Genomic DNA, 20,937 nt, shown 5'->3' with positions numbered 1-20,937 from the left:
TAAAGGAAGCTGAAGCAAATAGGGCAACATGTTGTTATATTTTTAACCTCTCTGTTACTTTCCAATTTGATATCCTTAGACAAACAGATAAATCCTCAAATGAAGATCCTTTTGTAGTACATGAGCATGATGATTTAATTTTCACACACATGTGTAAGACATGCCTCTCTCAAACTTTGTTATGAGGTCAGCACATTACCTTTCTGATGTTTAAAAAAAGAAAAATATCCCAAAATAACTCCACTTACACTCTTATTTTAAATGTTGCTTTGAACTGGGCATAGCCACCTTCCTGTCCCCAGTTTGAGTTACAACAGGAAAGGTAAAGGAACACAAAGATTATCTCTCCATCACATTGACTCTATACCTAATTGGTATTTAATACTGGGTGATGATTATGATCTTTCAAAATGAGTTCCTTCAATGAAGAAATTCATCAACTTACACGGATCCTGGTGTTTGAAACTGACACATATTTCTCCACATTTCTCATTATTGCAATTATGCATTTATTTATTTGATTACTTGCTTCTTGTGTGACTTCCACCAGAATAGATGGTAAGTACCCCATAGGAAATGATCTCATAATGAACCATTTACTAGGGCCCAGCTCAGTGTCTGACATAGAATTGATGTGTAAGGTAATGAAATTAATATGGAAATTAAGGAAACACTGAAATCATTACTTTTCTAAAGAAGAAAGAAGACAACCAGTGTGATGTCTTCATTAAAAAATTATGCCACTGTTGCTTGAAAAATGTATTCATGGTAAAGATCCATTTTCTTTATCCTGACTAAATTCTCATTAAAAATCATTTTGAGTCCATTGGTTAAATAAACAACTACAGATCATTGTCAGTTGAACACAATTTCCAGGGCCATGAAACTACTAAAAGTATGCTTAAATTAAGCTAGATATTTTAGGACCTCTCAATTGTTAAATTTTAGACACCCTGTGGCTTGAGAGAGAGGCGGCTAAAACACTGGTATACACATTGAATAGTCTAAGCATAAACATGGGTTAAGGTCCTACTTCTTCTCTTGCTATTAAGAATACAAATAGATTAGGGCCTCGAAGTACAAAATGTTGGTTTCTTTTCAAGAAACAAAATGATTGTCCTTGCCAAAAGAATAAATCAATGAGGCCTTCAGTGATTAATCTATGTCTGAGTTTCCTCCCATGTTAAGTGAGTGGACCAGTGGCTGGACTTTTCTATGAGAAAAGGAAGTATTCACATGGTACAAGAGGATTTCTGTTTTTAACCATTAAAACATCATTTTGATTAGTGTCATTAGAATGCTAACTTCATGAACAATTAAAAATTAATATTTTCTGGCAGATCTTAGTGGCTCCATACATAAAATCCAGGGGAAGATAAATGAAGTCATATGGTTCTGATTCACTGCTAGTGTTACAACCCATTGTGAGTTTGATCACAATCCAATTTGTACTTCAAATATCATCTAAATTTGCTTAATTTCCATTGTAAACTGGAAAAATTATGTCAAAAGCAATTTGTTTAGAGAACAATCAACAGAGATAAGAGACAGCCTATGAAATGAAAGAATTTGCAAACCAAACATCTGACAAGGGGTTAATGTCCAAAATATCTAAGGAACTCATACAAATCAATAGTAAGAAAACAAATAACCCAATTAAAAGATGGGCAAAGGATTTGAATGGATACTTCTCAAAAGCAGACATGCAAATAACCAACATGTATATGAAAAAATTGTTCAATATCACTCATCATTAGAGGTGCAAATTAAAATCAAAATACTACCTCACATCCGTTAGAATGGTTATTATCGAAAAGATGAAAGATAAATGTTGGTGAGTTGTGGGGAAAAGAGAAGCCTAGCACACTGTTGGTGAGAATGTAAATTAGTACAGCCATTATGGAACCAGGATGGAAGTTCCTCAATGATCCTGCAATCCCTCTACTGGGTATATAGTCAAAGGAAACAAAATCAGTCTGTTGAAGAGATATCTGCATTCCCATGTTCGTTGCAAGGATGTGGAATCAACTAAGTGTCCATTAACAGTTGAATGGATAAAGAAAGCATGGTGTACAGATACACAATGAAATACTATTCAGTCTTAAAGAAGGAAGTCTTGTCATTTACAATAGCATGGATAAACCTGGAGGACATTATGTTAAGTGAAATAAACCTGGCACAGAATGACAAATGCCACATGATCTCACTCATATGTGGAATCTAACAAGTTAAAGTCATAGAAGTAGAGAATAGAATGTTGGTTACCAGGGACTGGGTGGGGAAAGGGGATTAGAGAGATAATCAGTCACTCTAGTTAATAATAATGTATTCTTGAAAATTGCTAAAAGAGTAGATTTTTAAAAAATGATATGTGGGGTAATGCATATGTGAATTAGAACAATTTAGCCATTCTACAATGTATAGATATTTCAAAATAGCATGTTGTACATAATAAATATAAACAATTTTTGTCAGTTAAAAATAAATGATAAAAAGGTAACTTTAAATAAATCTGATCTTATATTTGTACCTTCAAGACAGAGTAAAAAAATGAAGAAAATAAAGCAATGTTTAGAGAAGCATTAAAACTGAAACATACATGGACATAAAGAAAGATATTTCAAAAATAGTTTGTCACAAAAAGTAATGTGATATTATTTCCTATATAAGTTTTATATATTTTTGATTAGCATTATTAGAATGATATATATATATATAGAGAGAGAGAGAGAGAGCACACCTTCAACATTCACCTTAAACATTTAAAGTGTAATTTAAACTATCAACACTGTTCTTTATTAAAGATTAATAATGCAAATTTATTCATGTTTATTGCCATTTGTGTAGAAATACATCATTTATAGTGCAAGAAGGCTGTGATTTCTAAAAATCAATTTCAAATAAATTACAAAATGCACAGAGGTTCTGTGCCTTTTTTAGAGTAGTCAAACTTTTTAAAATAAAGTTTTAGTGACTAGAAATTCAGAGTAAATAAATGTGCACTTCTTCTCATCTTCCCTTTCCTACCACCACCTCTCAAACTAAAAACAACAAAACAAACCCCTAAATACACTGTATTCATAAAGAACATGTGAGCACACAGCACATACATTGTTAAAGTTAAAAAATATACTTCTTAACAAGGGAAATGATACATAGAACTTTGCCTGGGTTACATTAAACATAGTTAATTTCTGTGACCATTACACTTCAGAATAATAAAAGTCATGATAAACATTTTCAGGTTTATGGTAACCTGAAATTGGAAACTGAATGTTCCAATTAACTCTAGTAATTAATTAATCTGAATGAAAGGCTCTTTTGGTACCTTGCCTATTTAAATGAATAAATAAATTGTGAAGTCCTATTACACAAGAACTGTGTAAATTAGAGCTACATTTTAGTAGAGATCATTATTCTACTGAGTAAATTCAAGATCTTGTACCCTGAAAATCTTATTTTTAGACCTAATTGTTAATTAAGAAAATATTGTACAATAAACACATAAAGCCCAATTTTGAATATTCCTTATGCATCATAATTTGGGTTTAAAAACATGAGTCACAGCAAAGGATTCTTGAATTTTGTATATTTTAAAATATTTAAATGCAGTTTATTAAGTTAATATTTGTGAATCTTATATTAATTATTAGTAGTCTTACAGTAAATGATATATTCAGAAATATGCAGAACTTCTAGTATCACTTATGAAAATAGAAGATTTTTCTAATAAAAGTAAGTAAAAATAACATTCCTCTCTTGAGTCATTTCCTAAAATTTCACGTTCAAATTTTCTATAAATAAGTTGCTCCATTTTATAGATAAATACTACGTTTAATACAGCAACTAGAAATAGGAAAATGGAAGAAACAGTACTAAGCACTTTACATACATTATCTTTTTAAATCCTCACAGTATCTCCTCTGTACATTGGGAATTGTTGGATCAAAAGAGAAATCTTAGTATATCAGAGGAGGGAAACATATGACCATGAATTTTGTGCTATGTTTAATCTTGATCTGTGGCAAAGTACAGATCTGAATTTATAAGCACTCTACATTTCTTTATATTTGTAATTCAGAAAGGGCTTTACCTTTCATTCTGTAGGAAAAAAAATTGTGAAAGATTTTGAAATGAACCAAAAAGATGACCAGATGTCTAGTAGTCAAAATTATCTCACCTTCACTGTCTATGAATTATTTTGGAACTCTCTACATTATTTAAAAATGATAGAAAAGTAACAAATTTCTACCTGTAGAATTGCAGTTGCAATTGATTATTGCCCTGTGGATATTGGCCAGTTTTGCCAATTTGCATATATTTGTAAATGCTTTTCAGTATGCTATGTTTTTTCAGTATACTAGGTCTTTTCAGCATGTCTAGTCCTTGGATTCTCCTTTGAATGAGCTGTAGCATCTTACTAAATCTCTCATTAATTAACGGGTTAATTGAAATCTTTTTTTTTTTTTTTTTTTGAGACAGAGTCTAGCTCAGTTGCCCAGGCTGGAGTGCAATGGTGTGATCATGACTCACTGCACTGCCGCCTCAACTTCCTGGGCTCAAGCGATCCCCTGACCTTAGTCTCCCAAGTAGCTGGGACTACAGGCACGCACCACCATGCCTGCCTAAATTTTTTATTGTAGAGATGGGGGGTCTCGCTATATTGTCCAGGCTGGTCTTGAACTCCTGGGTTCAAGCAATCTTCCTGCCTTGAACTACCAAAGTGTTGGAATTACAGGTGTGAGCCACCATGTCCAGTCTCATTAAAATCTTTAATCCATTTTGTTTTATACTTCTACATGAATTTATCTTTTTAAACTGATTGCCCATGAACCGTTTCGGAGGTAATCTACTATAATATCCAATGGATTTATTTAACAGAGCCAGGTAAAATATGTTGCCAGAATAGTGTATCTTATTAGGATATTTAAGGTTGGTGTGTCTTTTTGGTTCCCAGAAATGAAACCTAAGAGGCAACAGAACCTAATTTTGCCGACTGAATTTCTCTATTTTTCTTCCCTCTAGTGATTTTTGTTCCTTTTTTTGTTTCTGGTTTGCTTATAGCCACTAATTTATTCTCCATTGGTGACAGCAATGACTGGGAATTTGGTTTCATGATCTGATCATCTAGTGATTTATACAAATGGCTAACAGGTTATACAGATAAGAGTTCCATACTCTTTGGGTGACAGATAACAGAGAGACTGGTTTGTTTACATATACATATACACATATGTATGTATATGTATATCTTCTTTGTCCATTTTGAGCTTAAATCAATTAAGAATCTTATATTCAATGGAATGGAAAGCTGTTTGATATTTGGACCATGAGTTTTTGGGTTTCAATGTTTACTATTAACCTGTGGCAAAAGTGTTGATCTGAACTTATAAGCACACTAAGAGTCTTTGTGCCTGTATCAAAATATCTCATGTACCCCATAAATATATACACCTACTATGTACCCACAAATATTAAAAATAAAAAATTTAAAAAGGTCTTTACCTCTCATTGTATGAGAGCATTGACAAATTACATTATAAAGACTCAATATAAAGGGGCTGTGTCTTGATTGATTTAGATAAATAAGTGCTAATATAAATAAAATAGTGCTAATATAAATAAAACATTAATACTACATAATATTTAAGATTATGAAAAATATAAATTTGTGTTTAAATAAACTGGATCATTATTCTGACAAACTTTATGTCAATAGTAATTATGTTTTGTGATATGTCAGCTTGAAGATAATTTTTACAATGTCCCTCTTAAAGCCTAGGACTGATATTGAACTTAATTAATGAATAATCATTGGCTATTTAGATAATTTCTAAGTAAGGTAGAATAGTTAAACATTGATTACTAAGCATGCTTTTATATTTATGTACATTTGCTTCCTTTTTATGCTGTGGAGTGGTTGTAGCTTTGGGGCATGTTAATGAATGTGTTTAATTTAGTCACTTTAAAAAGATGTTAAAAGAATATATAAGGTCACATAAATTTGTGTTATGTTATATGTTTCCATAAGTTCTGCTAGTCAGCTGAAATACTTATGTATAATGGACAATTTTCAATATTACACTTCCTAGTTTTCTTTGTGAAATACAAGTTCATTACTTTGCTTACAAGTTATAATTAATAGGACTGAGACTATTTAAGGAGCAATAGAAACAAAGAAATATAACTGTATGTGTGTGTCTTTATTATTCAAGAAATAAAAAAGGTTTATCCTAAAGCCATGGTTCTTAAAATTTTGATCTCGGATTCATTTACACTCTTACATGACTATAAAACTGGCACCCATGACCTTATCTTAATTAAATGTTCAAATCTTTGATAATTTTTTGATTTTTCCATTTCTAAATCAGTTTATATCTATATCTATATATATCTTTTGCATTTAAAACTATTTTTTATTTTCCCAGAGTGCTCCTGAAAATCCTTAAGTAATTTTGTAAGTATTGCACATGAGAAGTTGTTAAGTAAGAAAATGTGCTTAGGGCCAGGCACGGTGGCTCATGCCTGTAATCCCAGCACTTTGGGAGGCCGAGGTGGGTGGATCACCAGCGGTCAGGAGTTTGAGACCAGCCTGACCAACATGGAGAAACCCCATCTCTACAAAAGTACAAAATTAGCCAGGCGTTATGGCACATGCCTGTAATCCCAGCTACTTGGGAGGCTGAGGCAGGAGAATCGCTTGAATCCGGGAGGCAGAGGTTGTGGTGAGATGAGATCACACCACTGCACTCCAGAATGGGTGACAAGAGCAAAACTGCATCTGAAAAAACAAACAAACCAAGAAAAACAACAACAATAACAACAAAACTATGTGCTTACTCTGCCCCCAAATTTGTATAGGTAAAATGTTATTGATATAAATATTGCAGAGTGTTCATGCTATGATTTAAATGTTTGTCCCCTCCAAAACTCATGTTGAAATTTAATTGCCATTGTAACAGTATTAAAAGGTTGGACTATTAAGAGGTGATTTGGCCATGAGGGCTCCACCCTCATGAATTGATGAACAACATTATCATGAGAGTGGGCTCATTATAAAAGAGGGATTTCAGCCCCCTCCCTCCCTCTCTCACTTCCTCTGTCTGTTACCCTTTCTTGTCCTTTCACCTTTACCTGTGGGATGACACAGCAAGAAGGCCCTTGCCAGATGCCAGGCCCTCCTCAATCTTGGATTTCCCAGCCTCCAGTGCCATGAGTCAATAAATTTCTGTTCACAATAAATTACCCAGTCTGCGATAGTCTCTTACAGCAGCCCCAAAGCAAATTAAGAGAGTAGGCTTTATGGGAAGTCCCTGGAAATTTCTCAGTGCCTTTGCTTTCTGTAAATTGTTTTAAGCTCAGGGGATGTACTGTTTAAAACTCTTTTCAAAATAGCTTTTCTTGCTTTTCTGTTTATTAGAACCCTCAAGGGGCTTTCCTAAAGATATTAAGTAACAACAGTAAAGTATTTTCAATTATAATTTGTTATTATTTTTATAAGTAAATTTTTTAAAGTAAACTTTTTAAAAGTATACTTGTCCATGTATTATTTCATTTTCACACTGCTGATAAAGACATACCTGAGACTGGGTAATTTACAAAAGAAAGAGGTTTATTGGACTTACAGTTCCACATGCTGGGGATGCCTCACTATCATGGTGGAAGGTGAAGGGCAAGTCTCATATGGTGGCAGACAAGAGAAGATAGCTTGTGCAGGAAAACTCCCTCTTGTAATGACCATCAGATCTCATAAGGCTTACTCACTACCACAAGAACAGCATGGAAAAGACCTGCCCCCATGATTCAAATACCTCCCACTGGGTCCCACCCATAACACTTGGGAATTCATGATGAGATTTGAGTGGGGACAAAACCAAACCATATCATTCCACCCCTGGCCTCTCCCAAATCTCATGTCCTCACATTTCAAAACCACTCATGCCTTCCCAACAGTCCCCCAAAGTCTTAACTCATTTCAGCAGTAACTCAAAAGTCCACAGTCTGAAGTCTCATCTGAGACAAGGCAAGTCCCTTCCACCTATGAGCCTGTAAAATCAAAAGCAAGTTAGTTACTTCCTAGATACAGTGGGGGTACAGGCATTGGATAAATACATCCATTCCAAATGGGAGATACTGGCCAAAACAAAGGGGCTACAGGGTCCATGCAAGTCTGAAATCCAGCAAGGCACTCAAATCTTACAGTTCCAAAATTATCTGCTTTGACTCCATGTCTCACATCCAGGTCACGCTGATGAAAGAGGTGGCTTCCCATGGTCTTTGGTGGCTCTTCCTCTGTGGCTTTGCTGGGTATAGCCCCCTCCTAGTTGCTTTCATAGGCTGGCATTGAGTGTCTTCAGCTTTTCCAGGCACATGGTACAAGCTGTTGGTGAATCTACCATTCTGGGACCTGGAGGACAGTGGCCCTCTTCTCACAGCTTCACTAGGCAGTGCCCCGTACAGACTCTGTGTGGGTGGGGGGGCTCCGACACCACATTTCTGTTCTGCACTGCCCTAGCAGAAGTTCTCCATGAAGGCCCCAACCCTGCAGCAAACTTCTGCCTGGGCATCCAGGCATTTCCATACATCTTCTGAAATCTAGGCAGAGGTTCCCATACCTCAATTCTTGACCTCTGTGCACCTGCTGGCTCAACACCACATGGAAACTGCCAAGGCCTGGGGCTTCTGTCCTCTGGAGCAACAGCCTGAGCTGTACCTTGCCCCATTTTAGTCATGGCTGGAGTGGCTGGGACACAGGGCATCAAGTCCCTAGACTACACACAGTGGGGGACCCTGGGCCCGTCCCAGGAAGCCATTTTTTCCTAGGCCTCGTATCCCTTGATGGGAGGGGCTGCCATGAAGACCTCTGAAATGCCCTGGAGACATTTTCCCCATTGTCTTGGGAATTAACACTGGGCTCCTCGTTACTTATGCAAATTTCTGCAGCCAGCTTGAATTTCTCCTCAGAAAATGGTTTTTTCTTTTCTATCACATTGTCAGGCTGCAAATTTTCTATATTTTTATGCTCTGCTTCCCTTATGAAACTGAATGCCTTTACCAGAACCCAAGTCACCTTTTGAATGCTTTGCTGCTTAGAGATTTCTTCCACAAGATACCCTAAATCATCTTGCTCGAGTTCAAAGTTCCACAGATCTCTAGGGCAGGGGCAAAATGCCACCAGTATCTTTGCTAAAACATAACAAGAGTCACGTTTCATCCAGTTTCCAAAAAGTACCTCATCTCCTTCTGAGACCACCTCAGTCTGCACCTTATTGTCCATATTGCTATCAGGCTTTTGGTCAAAGCTATTCAACAAGTCTCTAGGAAATTCCAAACTTTCCCGCATTTTTCTGTCTTCTTCTGAGCCCTCCAAACTGTCCCAATCCCTGCCTGATACCCCGTTCCAAAATCAGTTCTACATTTTCGAGTGTCTCTTTAGCAACGCCCCACTCTACTGGTACCAATTACTGTATTAGTCTATTTTTATGCTGCTGATAAAGGCATACTAATGTTGGACTTACATTTCCACTTGGTGGAGGAGGCCTCACAATCATGGTGGAAAGTGAAAGTCATGCCTCATGTGGTGGCAGACAAGAGAAGAGAGCTTGTGCAGGAAAACTCTCTCTTATAATAACCATCAGATCTCAGGAGACTTACTACCATGAGAACAGCAATGGAAAGACCTGCCCCCATGATTCAATTACCTCCCACTGGGTCCCCTCCACAACACTTGGGAATTCAAGATGAGATCTGGGTAGAGACATAGCCAAACCGTATCAGTCCACAACTGCATTTCATTAATTTGAATCTAACTAATCTAGACGGTAAGTTTCCATCCTATCCCCACATATGCTATAGAAATCTACTTCTAGGCAAAATTGTGAAGTAGCATTTGTTGTGAATTGTGAAGAGTCAGCATTTCTCACTGCTTTTGCGGATCCTGTACCTCATTTATTAGCTTTTCTTACTCTCGGCACAACTTAGAATTGCCCTGAATCACATTCTCCAAAAGTTCCCAATATTCTTTGCCATGTTATTTCTACTTATGGGTAATGAAATGCCATAACACAGTTTAATGTAATGGTTATAAAACTCCAAGGCTAAAAATGGTTAAGACACTAATGAAGTTAGGTTTTCAGGTAGTTTATATCTTGTTATGATTTAATTTATCATCCCAGGCTATACATACAGGGAGGTAAGGCCAATAAAGCATCTTATATCATACATGGGTTTCCATCACTCATCCAGTACGCCCCTATAATTTTGGCAGTTAAATCAGCTAATTGGAAGACCATGATCCTTCCAATACTATTTTAGTGTGTGACCAATTTGCCATGGTGAGCACAAATCAAATCAAATACCAAATAGAAAAAGAAATTCTGTGTGGTGGAGTTAGACTAATTTTCCCAGAATCCAGGCTGAAGGTTGAGGACAAATAGTGTAGGTTCACAACATTTGGTTTGTTACAATCTATGAAAAATCTTCCCCACCCCAATAACACTTTCAATTTGTAATTACTACTATTTCAGGTTTGACTACAACTATGATGTAATGAGATTGCTGTGTCAGTTGGATCTGATTTCAAAGAGATAATGCACTTTTTCCTTTGAGTGAGTTCGTTTAAAATAATAGGTTCAAAATGGAAACAAAAACTGGCAGAAATAAAGGGTCTTGAAAACGTGGCATTCCTTTAGTTTTCACTCAGACAGCATGGGGAATTGAAAGGTCTCTGTGGACTGATGGTCTCTGTTTCACATCATCACAGATAATAATGGATCCTCAGGGAAGAGTCAAAAAATTCCTCTGTTGCTGATGCGCATGTCTCCCTGGCTCAGAAGCAAAAAACAAACTCAGGCCAAAAAAAAAAAAGAGGCTTGTGCTGATTTCTTCACTTGTTCACTCATATATATTGATCATCTTTACAATAAGGTGCTATGCTAGTAAATATATTTTAAAAATATAAGATGTACATAAGATGTATATACTATCAGAAGTATAGGATATGGATGTAATCTTTGTGGTTAAGAATGTGAACTCTGGGTAGACTGCTTGTCTCCATAGCCAGGCTCCATCAGCTGTTGACCTTGGGCAAGTCACCTGACTTCTCTGGACTCAGTTTCCTCTTTTCTCAATTGTGATAATTTTAGTAATTAAGTAAAATAACACCTATAAAGCATTTAAAAATTGCCTTGAAAGACTAGGATTCAATAAACGTTTGCTATGATGATGATGATTAAATGACTTACCACAAGGTGCCTCCAAATCACTAAACATCCCAGTCATAGACTTAATTCATTACAGGAGCTGCTAGACCTTAGGAAAACATTATTAAGATAGAAGCCCTGGCTGGGCATGGTGGCTCACACCTGTAATCCCAGCATTTTGGGAGGCTGAGGCAGGAGGATCATGAGGTCAGGAAATCAAGACCAACCTGGCTAATGTGGTAAAACCCAGTCTCTACTAAAAATACAAAAAATTAGCCAGGTGTGGTGGCAGGTGCCTGTAGTCCCAGCTACTTGGGAGGCTGAGGCAGGAGAATCACTTGAACCTAGGAGGCGGAGGTTGCAGTGAGCCAAGATCGCGCCACTGCACTCCAGCCTGGGCAATAGAGTGAGACTCCGTCTTAATAATAATAACAATAATAATAAGCCCTGTTCTCAAGGTTCAAGGTGCTAACAATCTTGTGGGTGGTGCAGACATACTACATCAGTGTTCTGTGATTAGTGCTACACTAGACGAGTATATGCTGATTTATTGCCTATCTACTGCTGCATAACAAATTCCTCCAAAAATTAGTAGCTTAAAACAACGAACGCGTTATTTCACAGATTTTGTGAGCCAACGAACTGGGCTTGATGTAGTTTAGTGCCTCTGCCTCAAGCCCTTTCACAAGGTTGCAATCAAGTTGCTGGCTGGGACTGTGGTCATATCTAAAAGCTCCGCTGAGTGATGATTCATACTCAAGCTCATTTACAAGGTTGTTGGTGGGGTTAAGTTCCTCACATGCTGTTGGACTGGGAACCTCAGTATCTTGCTGGCAGTTGGAGACCTCTCTCCATTTCTTGTCACATAGGCATGTCCATAGGGAAACTCTCAACTGGCTTCCATTACAGCAAGTGAAAAACAGTAAGAAAGGGCCAGCTGGCTAGAAGTCAGGCTTTTTAAAACCTGATCAAGACATGACATTGTATCACTTGTGCTATATTCTATCCATATGAAGTAAGTCCAAACAAACTCAAGGGAAGGGAATTACTCATTGATGTGAATACCAGAAAGTGAGGATCATTGAAATCCATTTTAGATGCTGTCTAACACAAAGTACAGTGGTGAAACAAATAGCAGAGATAAAGACTTTAAAAGTAGACCAGCGTGATCTGAGTTTTAAAGGATAAATAATTATTCACTGGAAAGGTATGGGGGAATGGCATTCTAGGTAGAGAGAATAAAACGTTTGCAGAAACATGTGAAAAAAACCCTGATAGGATCAAGTGTCATAGAAGAAGTTATATTGATGCTTTAATAGCTTCTAGGTATACTAACATTCAAACTTCTCATAGCGTCATAGAACAGAAAGGCTCACGGACAAAATTAAAATACTTGAATCATGTGATATAGTAAATCAAATTAAAACACAGAAACAAAGGGAAAGATACGGGGAAAGCTACATTTATGATAGGGTGCAACCAGGTTTAAGAACTTCAGCACCTGAATTCTGGGGTATGCAATGTTCATACATCTCTCTCTCTCTCTCTCTCTCTCTCTCTTTCTTTCTCTCACCTCAGACTTTCCCAATGATAGTGTGATTATAAGGACCAGAGTTGAGGTTCAAGAAACATAGCTCACAGAACATACTCTGGGCCAGTGAGGTGTAGGGAATGATGTAGTTTAAACACAGCTGTGTCTTGGCAACAACTCCCCCAGCCATGAGTTTTACTTGTATTTATTGGGAAGAGCACATGTGGGGTCAGAATTGGTCCTTTAGGGTGTTGCTAATGGGTGGCCACGTTTGGGGGCATCATAGTTATCAATTGATGATTAAGACTTTGATCTTTCTATCTGTAAGTAACATTCTTGTTTGTGCAATCATATTTTTCTATTTAATTGTTTCTTTGGCAAGTCACATGTTATTAATTTATTGTCTACATTGAACACATCATGTGAATTCTGCCTTTGTTTTCACAAGGTACTTGCTTACTCATTATCCATGCTTAATTATCCTATGAATTTTACCTATACCTCATAAGCTACAGGTTTACTTACTATCTAAGCTCAATATTTCTTATAGGTTTTATACAGTTTCTTATTTTTTCTTGTCTTTTTAGCACAGTTGAATACAACATACACACATTACATTAGGGAACTTGAAGTGTTCTGGCATAGCAGGAGCACAGGGGGCTTGTCAAGGAAGGGCAGGAAATAAATGTAGAAAGGTAGAGGAGACTTTATATGGAAACATGGACTCTATCCTGCAGACAACGGAGAGTCACTGAAGGGTGCAAGCAGAAATAGAACTGTATTAGAAATATCACAATATACTTATACAAAATATTGAAATAAAAATAATGTATGATAAACTCCCAATGAATCGTTCAAATAAGACAATGCATGCACTTCAACCTACTGAAAGTGATGTCCCTGGTGTCATTTATATAGGCTTCAGGGAAGTTGTAACGTGTTTATTAGTCTGTGGAGGAAGGAAATGTCTTTGACTGAGAGTAAAAACCATTAAGGCAGAAAGACATTAATACATGAATCTCTTACTCAGCTCCTACTGGTATATCCAATAAGTCAAAGAACAAGATTACCTATTTGCATACCATAGAAAAAGTTGTCATGGATTTAGTAATTTGGATTTTTGACTCTCTTCCAGTAATGATACAAGTTTAATGTTAGTCGTTAATTTGTAATTTAGCTCAGGCACATATTTAAATCATATATATTGCAAATTAATTAGTGATTAAAACTAGTTAGCTTTTCCTCCCTTTACCCTAGCAGTTGAATCTCAATGCAAAGTCCTGTTTCATTCATACATAAAAAACAATTTGGGTGGTGTATGGGTGAAAAATGGGTCTTCAAAAAATCAAACAATTATTAACTATGTACCAGGCCTTTTATGATGTCATACATCTCATTTAATACTTACAATCAAGCTAAAATGCAGATGCTATTTCAGAGAGGAAGAAACTGAGGATGAAAATGATCTATCAAACTGGCCAATGTCACATAGTTAGGAAATGCTAGAGTAGGGATTTGAATGTATGCCATTTAATACTAGAGCCTGGCTCTTAACCACTCTAGGAACCAACTCCTGCTGTTGGTGCTGGCCCTGGAAGTAAAGAACAAGTGGGGAAGTCTAAAAAGGTAGTGGCTCATAGTTAGGAATGCTTTGGATAAACTAAAAGAGAAAAGTAGAATTTACCGGATACTATAAATAAGTTGTGAAAAAATTCATTGTACGTTCTATATAAAAATGTAACAATTGACTTTAAAACCATTTAGTGAATGCCAGGTCAGTAAAAAAGTGATGTTTAAAAAGAAATAAAACTTTAGTTATAATTACATTAGGAAGCTATGCATAGTAAACATGAGACTTTCATGAGAGCATGATCTAGAGGAAAACAAGCTTGTTTCCTATCCAAGAACTAACTGGGTACCATATGTCCTTTGTGAAAATCAAGGGTCTCCTACAGTAGTGAGCACAGCACAACAGTCAGCTACAACTCTTACGCTGTACACATTTTCAATTTGTGCTCTACGTCATTCATTTCTGTAATTTCAATTTTTTATCACTAGGCTTCCTTTATTTCAGAATCTAGGCTGAAATCTTCTCTGCAAATACTCTCATTGTATTGCAAACTATAAGAAGAAATTCTTAGAAAGAGCATACCTACTTACACATGATGACGTTAGAAATCCTTATTTCATGGGGTACCATCCTCCAAACTCTGTTGTTCACTCTAATGTGTTACTATCTGAGACATCTTATGAAATGCTATTGTTTTTTATTTTTTGGTTATACATTTTAAAAACTATCTCTTTTCTTCATTATAGGATTAAAGTTTTATTTTGCTTCTGAGAGCTGTCTGGTTTGAGAACACCTTTGTTTAACTATGAAACTGTTTGTTTTGTGCTTGCACAGTCCACTCTTTAGGGCTTTTATATTCAAAGAACTAATAAGAATCAAGAAGACATACCAATCATGGTTGCCCTTTAGCTTTGGTTGTAGGATCCTGACAAGAGAACACAGCTAAAAAGCCGCTTTAGGATTACTTATGAAAAGCGATATAACACTACTTGAAAAATTAACATAAATAATTCAGAATTATATGATGTGAACCCTATTGAGAGAAAAGAAAAAGGTTTCCTCTTGGAAGTAGGGAAATAAAATGGACATATTCTTGTCTACATAGTAGAGTGTTGAGAGTAAGTATGAATTTTGGGGTTGAGTATTGTTGGAAATGACTAAGTGTACAGATGAAAACATCACTAAATTGAAGTTTATAAATAGATGCATTGAGAATAGCAGAGCTTTTCTTGGTTTATTCCTGCTTTGTGGAACTCAATGTTTCTCTCATGATGGGCAATAGGGCCATCTTTACATGCTTGTCTAACTTGTAATAGAAGTGGGGCTGGCAGAGCATTACTGGTGAGTGTTCATGAGCTGTAAGTCTAACATGCAGACCTCAGCCAAAAGCCTGACAATCTCGAGGGACAGAAAAAAGACAACCCCAGTCTCCTTGCTCTGAGCTGCCCTGATGGAAAATGGGACTTGCCTTTTTTTTTTTTTTTTTTGAGACTGAGTCTCGCTCTGTCGCTCAGCCTGGAGTGCAGTGGCGCTTTCCCGGCTCACTACAAGCTCCGCCTCCCAGGTTCATGCCATTCTCCTGCCTCAGCCTCCCGAGTAGCTGGGACTACAGGTGCCTGCCACCATGCCCGGCTAATTTTTTTGTGTTTTTAGTAGAGACGGGGTTTCGCCGTGTTAGCCAGGATGGTCTCAATCTCCTGACCTCGTGATCCGCCCACCTCGTCCTCCCAAAGTGCTGGGATTACAGGCATGAGCCACCTCGCCCGGCCCCCAGGACTTGCCTTTGATTGGCTCAGTACTGTGAGAAGCTTGACAATCCGTCTTTTGCCCTTGATCAAATACTGAAGGACAATATGGTACAACAGTCTAAGAGAGTTTCACCACAAATTCATGGTCATCAGCCTTATTCAGGTTCTGAATCCAATTCTACATTTGTTTCAATTATCTTTGGTGAATTCTTTCTCCATCTGAACTCAAGTAGCTATTCCAAATCTTTATTTTTCTTAAGTCCCCTAAAAAGTAGCCCCCAGAGGCCGGCGTGGTGGCTCACGCCTGTAATCCCAGCACTTTGGGAGGCCTAGGCAGGTGGATCACGAGGTCAGGAGAAGACCATCCTGGCTAACACGGTGAAACCCCGTCTCTACTAAAAATACAAAAATTTAGCCGGGCGTGGTGGCGGGCACCTGTAGTCCCAGCTACTCGGGAGGCTGAGGCAGGAGAACTGCGTGAACTCGGGAGGCGGAGCTTGCAGTGAGCTGAGATCGTGTCACTGCATTCCAGCCTAGGCGACAGACTGAGACGCTGTCCCAAAAAAAAAAAAAAAAAAAAAGTAGCCACCAGGTATGGAACATTGCCCAGAAGATAACCTCAAGAAGAACAAATCCTCTTTCCCTCATCTATAAATGCTTTTATACCCAAACTTAGTGTCTTGTTTGAAACAGAATCCTCAATTGTTTTAATAATCCTATCCACCTCACCAATGCCAAGACCTTATCAGTCAATTATCTATGCTATCTCTCACATCTACCTGTCCTTTTCTTATAGTTTCTCCAGTTTTGCCTCTAAACATGTTCAGGGTGTTACAATACAGACAGACATGTAAAAAAATGAAAAACTCAAACCAAACAGTGATTACAAAACTCTTTCCTTAACCATACCTCCTGTTCTAGCTACTGCCTTCCCTCTCTCTCTTCCCTTCTTGAAAGAGTGATATGGACCTTCCACAGCACATAGTTCAGCCCCATTACTGCACACAGCCTTCTATAATGAGAGGTCTCCACTGAGTGTCATATTGTCAAGTACCATGGCCACCTTTCTATTCTTACCTTACTGAACATCTCTGAACCTTCCTTTGTTCTGCTTGCAACATCTTACTAGTTCCAATATTACTTAATGAATTAAGTAAAATCTTTCATATGTGCTTATTTTATATTGGCATGAGAGTTATGATTTTACTTTTAGAAATTTGATTCAGTACACTGAAAAGATTTTTCTTTCTTTTGTAATCAGAAGTATGGGTCAGATTTGTAAAGAAAATAATTTCCTCATCATGTAATTTAATACCAGCATTAATAAATATCTCACCCTTTGACAATACTGAACTAGATTACTGTTTTTTTTTTAATGCTTAGTTGCTATTCCCAGTTACTTGTGGAAGTTAAGAGCTGGGGCTACTACAACTAGTTATGTATGGTTGTGATCTTCAAGAGCAGATATCTGAAAAAAATGAAAAACAAGAAAGCATCAGTTAAAAAGTATATATGTGCTAGTATGCATGTGGGGCTTATAAGCCCACCCAGGTTGGTAGGGGTGGGAGAGGATTCTCAGAGAAGACTACAGGTAGAACAGAGGGAGCTGTGTTTCAGGCATAGGTAGATGGGCTGTGAGAGAATTTATAAATGTGTTGTGCAAGGCTCTTAGAGCCACAAAAGAACATGTGTTTTAGATAACTGGAATAGTGCAGTATGATTAAATACAGTTTTTAAAAATTTTAACTGACAAATAATTGTGTATATTTGTAGGGTACAAGATGATGTTTTGATTTATGCTTCTATTATAGAAAGAGTCAATCAATTAATTAGCATATCCATCATTTTAACAATTCATCATTTTTGAATGATGAGAACATTAAATATTCTAGCAATAGTACATACTAAGTACTAATACATAATACATTATACTAACTGTGATCACCATGCATTACAATCACTAAAACTTATTCTCCCAGTTTAACTGAAACTTTGTATCCTTTGATCAACATTTCGTCTTTCTCCATCCCTTTGTCTTTCTCCCCACTCAGCCACCTTTTTACTCTCTTTTTCTGAGATTGATTTTTAAAAATCCACATATAAATGACATCATATAGTATTTGTCTTTCTGTGTTTGGATTATTTCACTTAACATAGACTTCTAGTTCCATCCATTTGTTACAAATAACAGAATTTTTTAAAAGCTAAATAATATTCCATTGTGTATATATACCACCTTTTATTTATCCATTCATACATTGAAAAACACTTAGATTGCTTCCATATCTTGGCTATTGTGAATAATGTTAAAATAAACACAGAAGTGCAGATATCTCTTCAACATACAGATTTAAAGTCCTTTGGATATATATCCAGAAATGAGATTACTAGATTATATGAGAATTTTATTTATAATTTTTTAAGGAACCCCCATACATTTTCCAAAATGATTGTACTAATTTACATTCATATCAACAGTGTACAAGGGTTTCTTTTTCTCCACATCCTTGCCAAAACATATTATCATTTGTCTCTTTTATAACAGCCATTCTAATAAGCATGAGGTCATATCTCACTGAAGTTTTAATTTCTATTTCCCTTATGACTAGGAATGTTGAGCATTTTTTAATATTTCTCTTGGCCAGTTGAATCTCTTCTTTTGAGAAATGTCTGTTCCCATCTTTTGTTCATTTTTTAATCAGATTATTTGTTTCCTCACTACTGTGCTGTTTGAGTTCTTTATATATCTTGGACATTAGCCCTTTGTCAGATAAATGGTTTGTAAATATTGTTTTCCCAGTCAATAGGTTGTCTCTTCACTCTGTTAATTGTTTACTTTGCTGTGCAGAAGCTGTTCAGGCCAGAAAGAAATGGAATGAAAATTCAAAAAGCTGAAAGAGAAAAGAATACCTGTCAACCAAAATACAATAACCAGTAATTCTGTTCTTCAAAAATAAAGGGAAGGCTGGGCACAGTGGCTCATGCCTGTAATCCAGCACTTTGGGAGGCTAAGGCAGAAGAATTTCTTGATCCCAGAAGTTTGAAACCAGCCTGGCAATTTAGCAAGACTCATTTCCAAAAAAAAAAAAAAAAATTAGCCAGACATGGTGGCACACACCTGTAGTCTTAGCTTCTTAGGAGGCAGAGGTGGGATGATCTCTTAAGCCCAAATGTTTGAGGTAACAGTGCACTGTGATCACAGTGCTGCACTCTAGCCTCGGTGACAGGGCAAGGCCCTGTCTCAAAAAATTAAAATAAAATAAAATAAAATAAAATAAAATAAAATAGTGTTGGGGGGTGGTGAGATAAAAACTTTCTCAGACAAACAGCTGAAATAATGTGTCACCATTGCACCTACCTTATAAGAAATGCTGAAAGGAACCTTGAAGGTGAAAGAAAAGATTGCTAAGTAACAACATGAATATATATATATGAATATATATAAAATCACTGGTAATAGTAAGTATATAGAGCATTCTTATAATGTAATAGTGGTGTGAAAATCAATTATATCTCTAGTATAAAGGGCAAAAGACAAAAATATTACAAATAAATATAGCTGCAGTAATGTGTTTAAGGGACACAAATTATAAAAAATACAAAATGTGTCAATAAAACAAAAGGTGGGGGGGAAGAGAGTAAAAGTGTAGAGTTTGTGCAAGTGACCAAAGTTAAGCTGTTATCAGCTTAAAATAGCATGCTATTAGTATAAGATGTTTTATGTAATTTTTATAATAACCACAAAAGAAAAATCCTCTGTAGCTACACAAAAGATAAAGATTTCAAACATACCTCTACAGAAGATCATACACCACAAAGGAAGACATCAAGAGAGAAAGAAAAGAAAACAACAACAAAGAATCTACAAATTAACCAGAAACAATTAACAAAATGCCAATAGTAAGTCCTAAAATGTTAACTGTTACTTTCAATGTAAATAGATGGAATTCTCCAACCCAAAGACATCAAGTGACTGAATGGCTAAAAAAATACCAAGACCCAAATATATGCTGCCTACAGGAAACTCATTTCACCTCTAAGGAGTGACTGAATGAATTTAAAAAAAAAAGACCAAACTATATTCAGCATTCAGGAAACTCACTTCATCTCTAAGGACACACAGAAATTGAAAATTAAGGGATAGAAAAAGACATTCAAAGCCAATGAGAACCAAAGTTGGGGGAGGAGGGAAACTATAATTATATATGACAAAATAGAGTTATTTAAGACAAAAAACTGTAAAAAAATACAAAGAAGGCCATTATATAATAAGGGGTTACTTCATCAAGAAGATATAGCAATTATAAATATATATGTACCCCCATTACGGCACCTAAATATATAAAGCAAACATTAACAGATGTAAGAAATGGGGATGGAAGGTGGATCAAAGGGCCTTCCCTGTTAGTGGTTTTCAAGCTTTTCCTTACTTTCCCACAAGAAATACATTTTACCTTGTAACTCAGTACAACACACTAAAAATTTAAGCAAAATTTTCATGAAGCAATATTTATCCTGAATACTTAACAATGCACTTTGCTCTATTCAGTCTTATTTTATTCTATTCACTTGTAAAAATGCTTGTCACCACCTGCTAAACTGATTTCACTCACTAATGAATGGCTGCAGTTTGAAAATCATTCAGATTTTGTTTGTTTATTTGCTAAACTATGGAACTTGGACCGTATCCCAAAAAGTGAGAGATTTAACAGAGAAGTAACTTGATGTTCAAATACTCCATCTATGTTTGTTGACTGACTGGATGAATTCATCCATCCATCCATCCATCCATCCATCCATCCATCCATCCATCCATTCCTGAGAAAGAGTGTGAAACAAGGGCTTATCTATGCTTAGATCACACTTCTATTTGGTTCCCCAAGTGCC

The 20,937-nt window shown here is 36.4% G+C and overlaps 1 protein-coding gene and 1 non-coding gene across 5 annotated transcripts in view; one reads left to right on the top strand and one right to left on the bottom strand.

Moving 5' to 3' along the window:
• GABRB1 (gamma-aminobutyric acid type A receptor subunit beta1) overlaps positions 1-20,937 on the bottom strand; it is a 433,789-nt gene that overhangs the window by 121,613 nt on the left and 291,239 nt on the right. The window lies entirely within an intron of this gene.
• Positions 106-209, top strand: LOC129035996 (small nucleolar RNA U13). Its single transcript, XR_008502468.1, has one exon. It is a non-coding gene; the product is annotated as a small nucleolar RNA U13 (small nucleolar RNA).

This window comes from Pongo pygmaeus, chromosome 3 (genome assembly GCF_028885625.2).
Source record: "Pongo pygmaeus isolate AG05252 chromosome 3, NHGRI_mPonPyg2-v2.0_pri, whole genome shotgun sequence".
Lineage (NCBI taxonomy): Eukaryota > Metazoa > Chordata > Mammalia > Primates > Hominidae > Pongo > Pongo pygmaeus.
The sequence above is the reverse complement of the archived record's forward strand: the minus strand, read 5'-3'. Positions and strand labels throughout refer to the sequence as shown.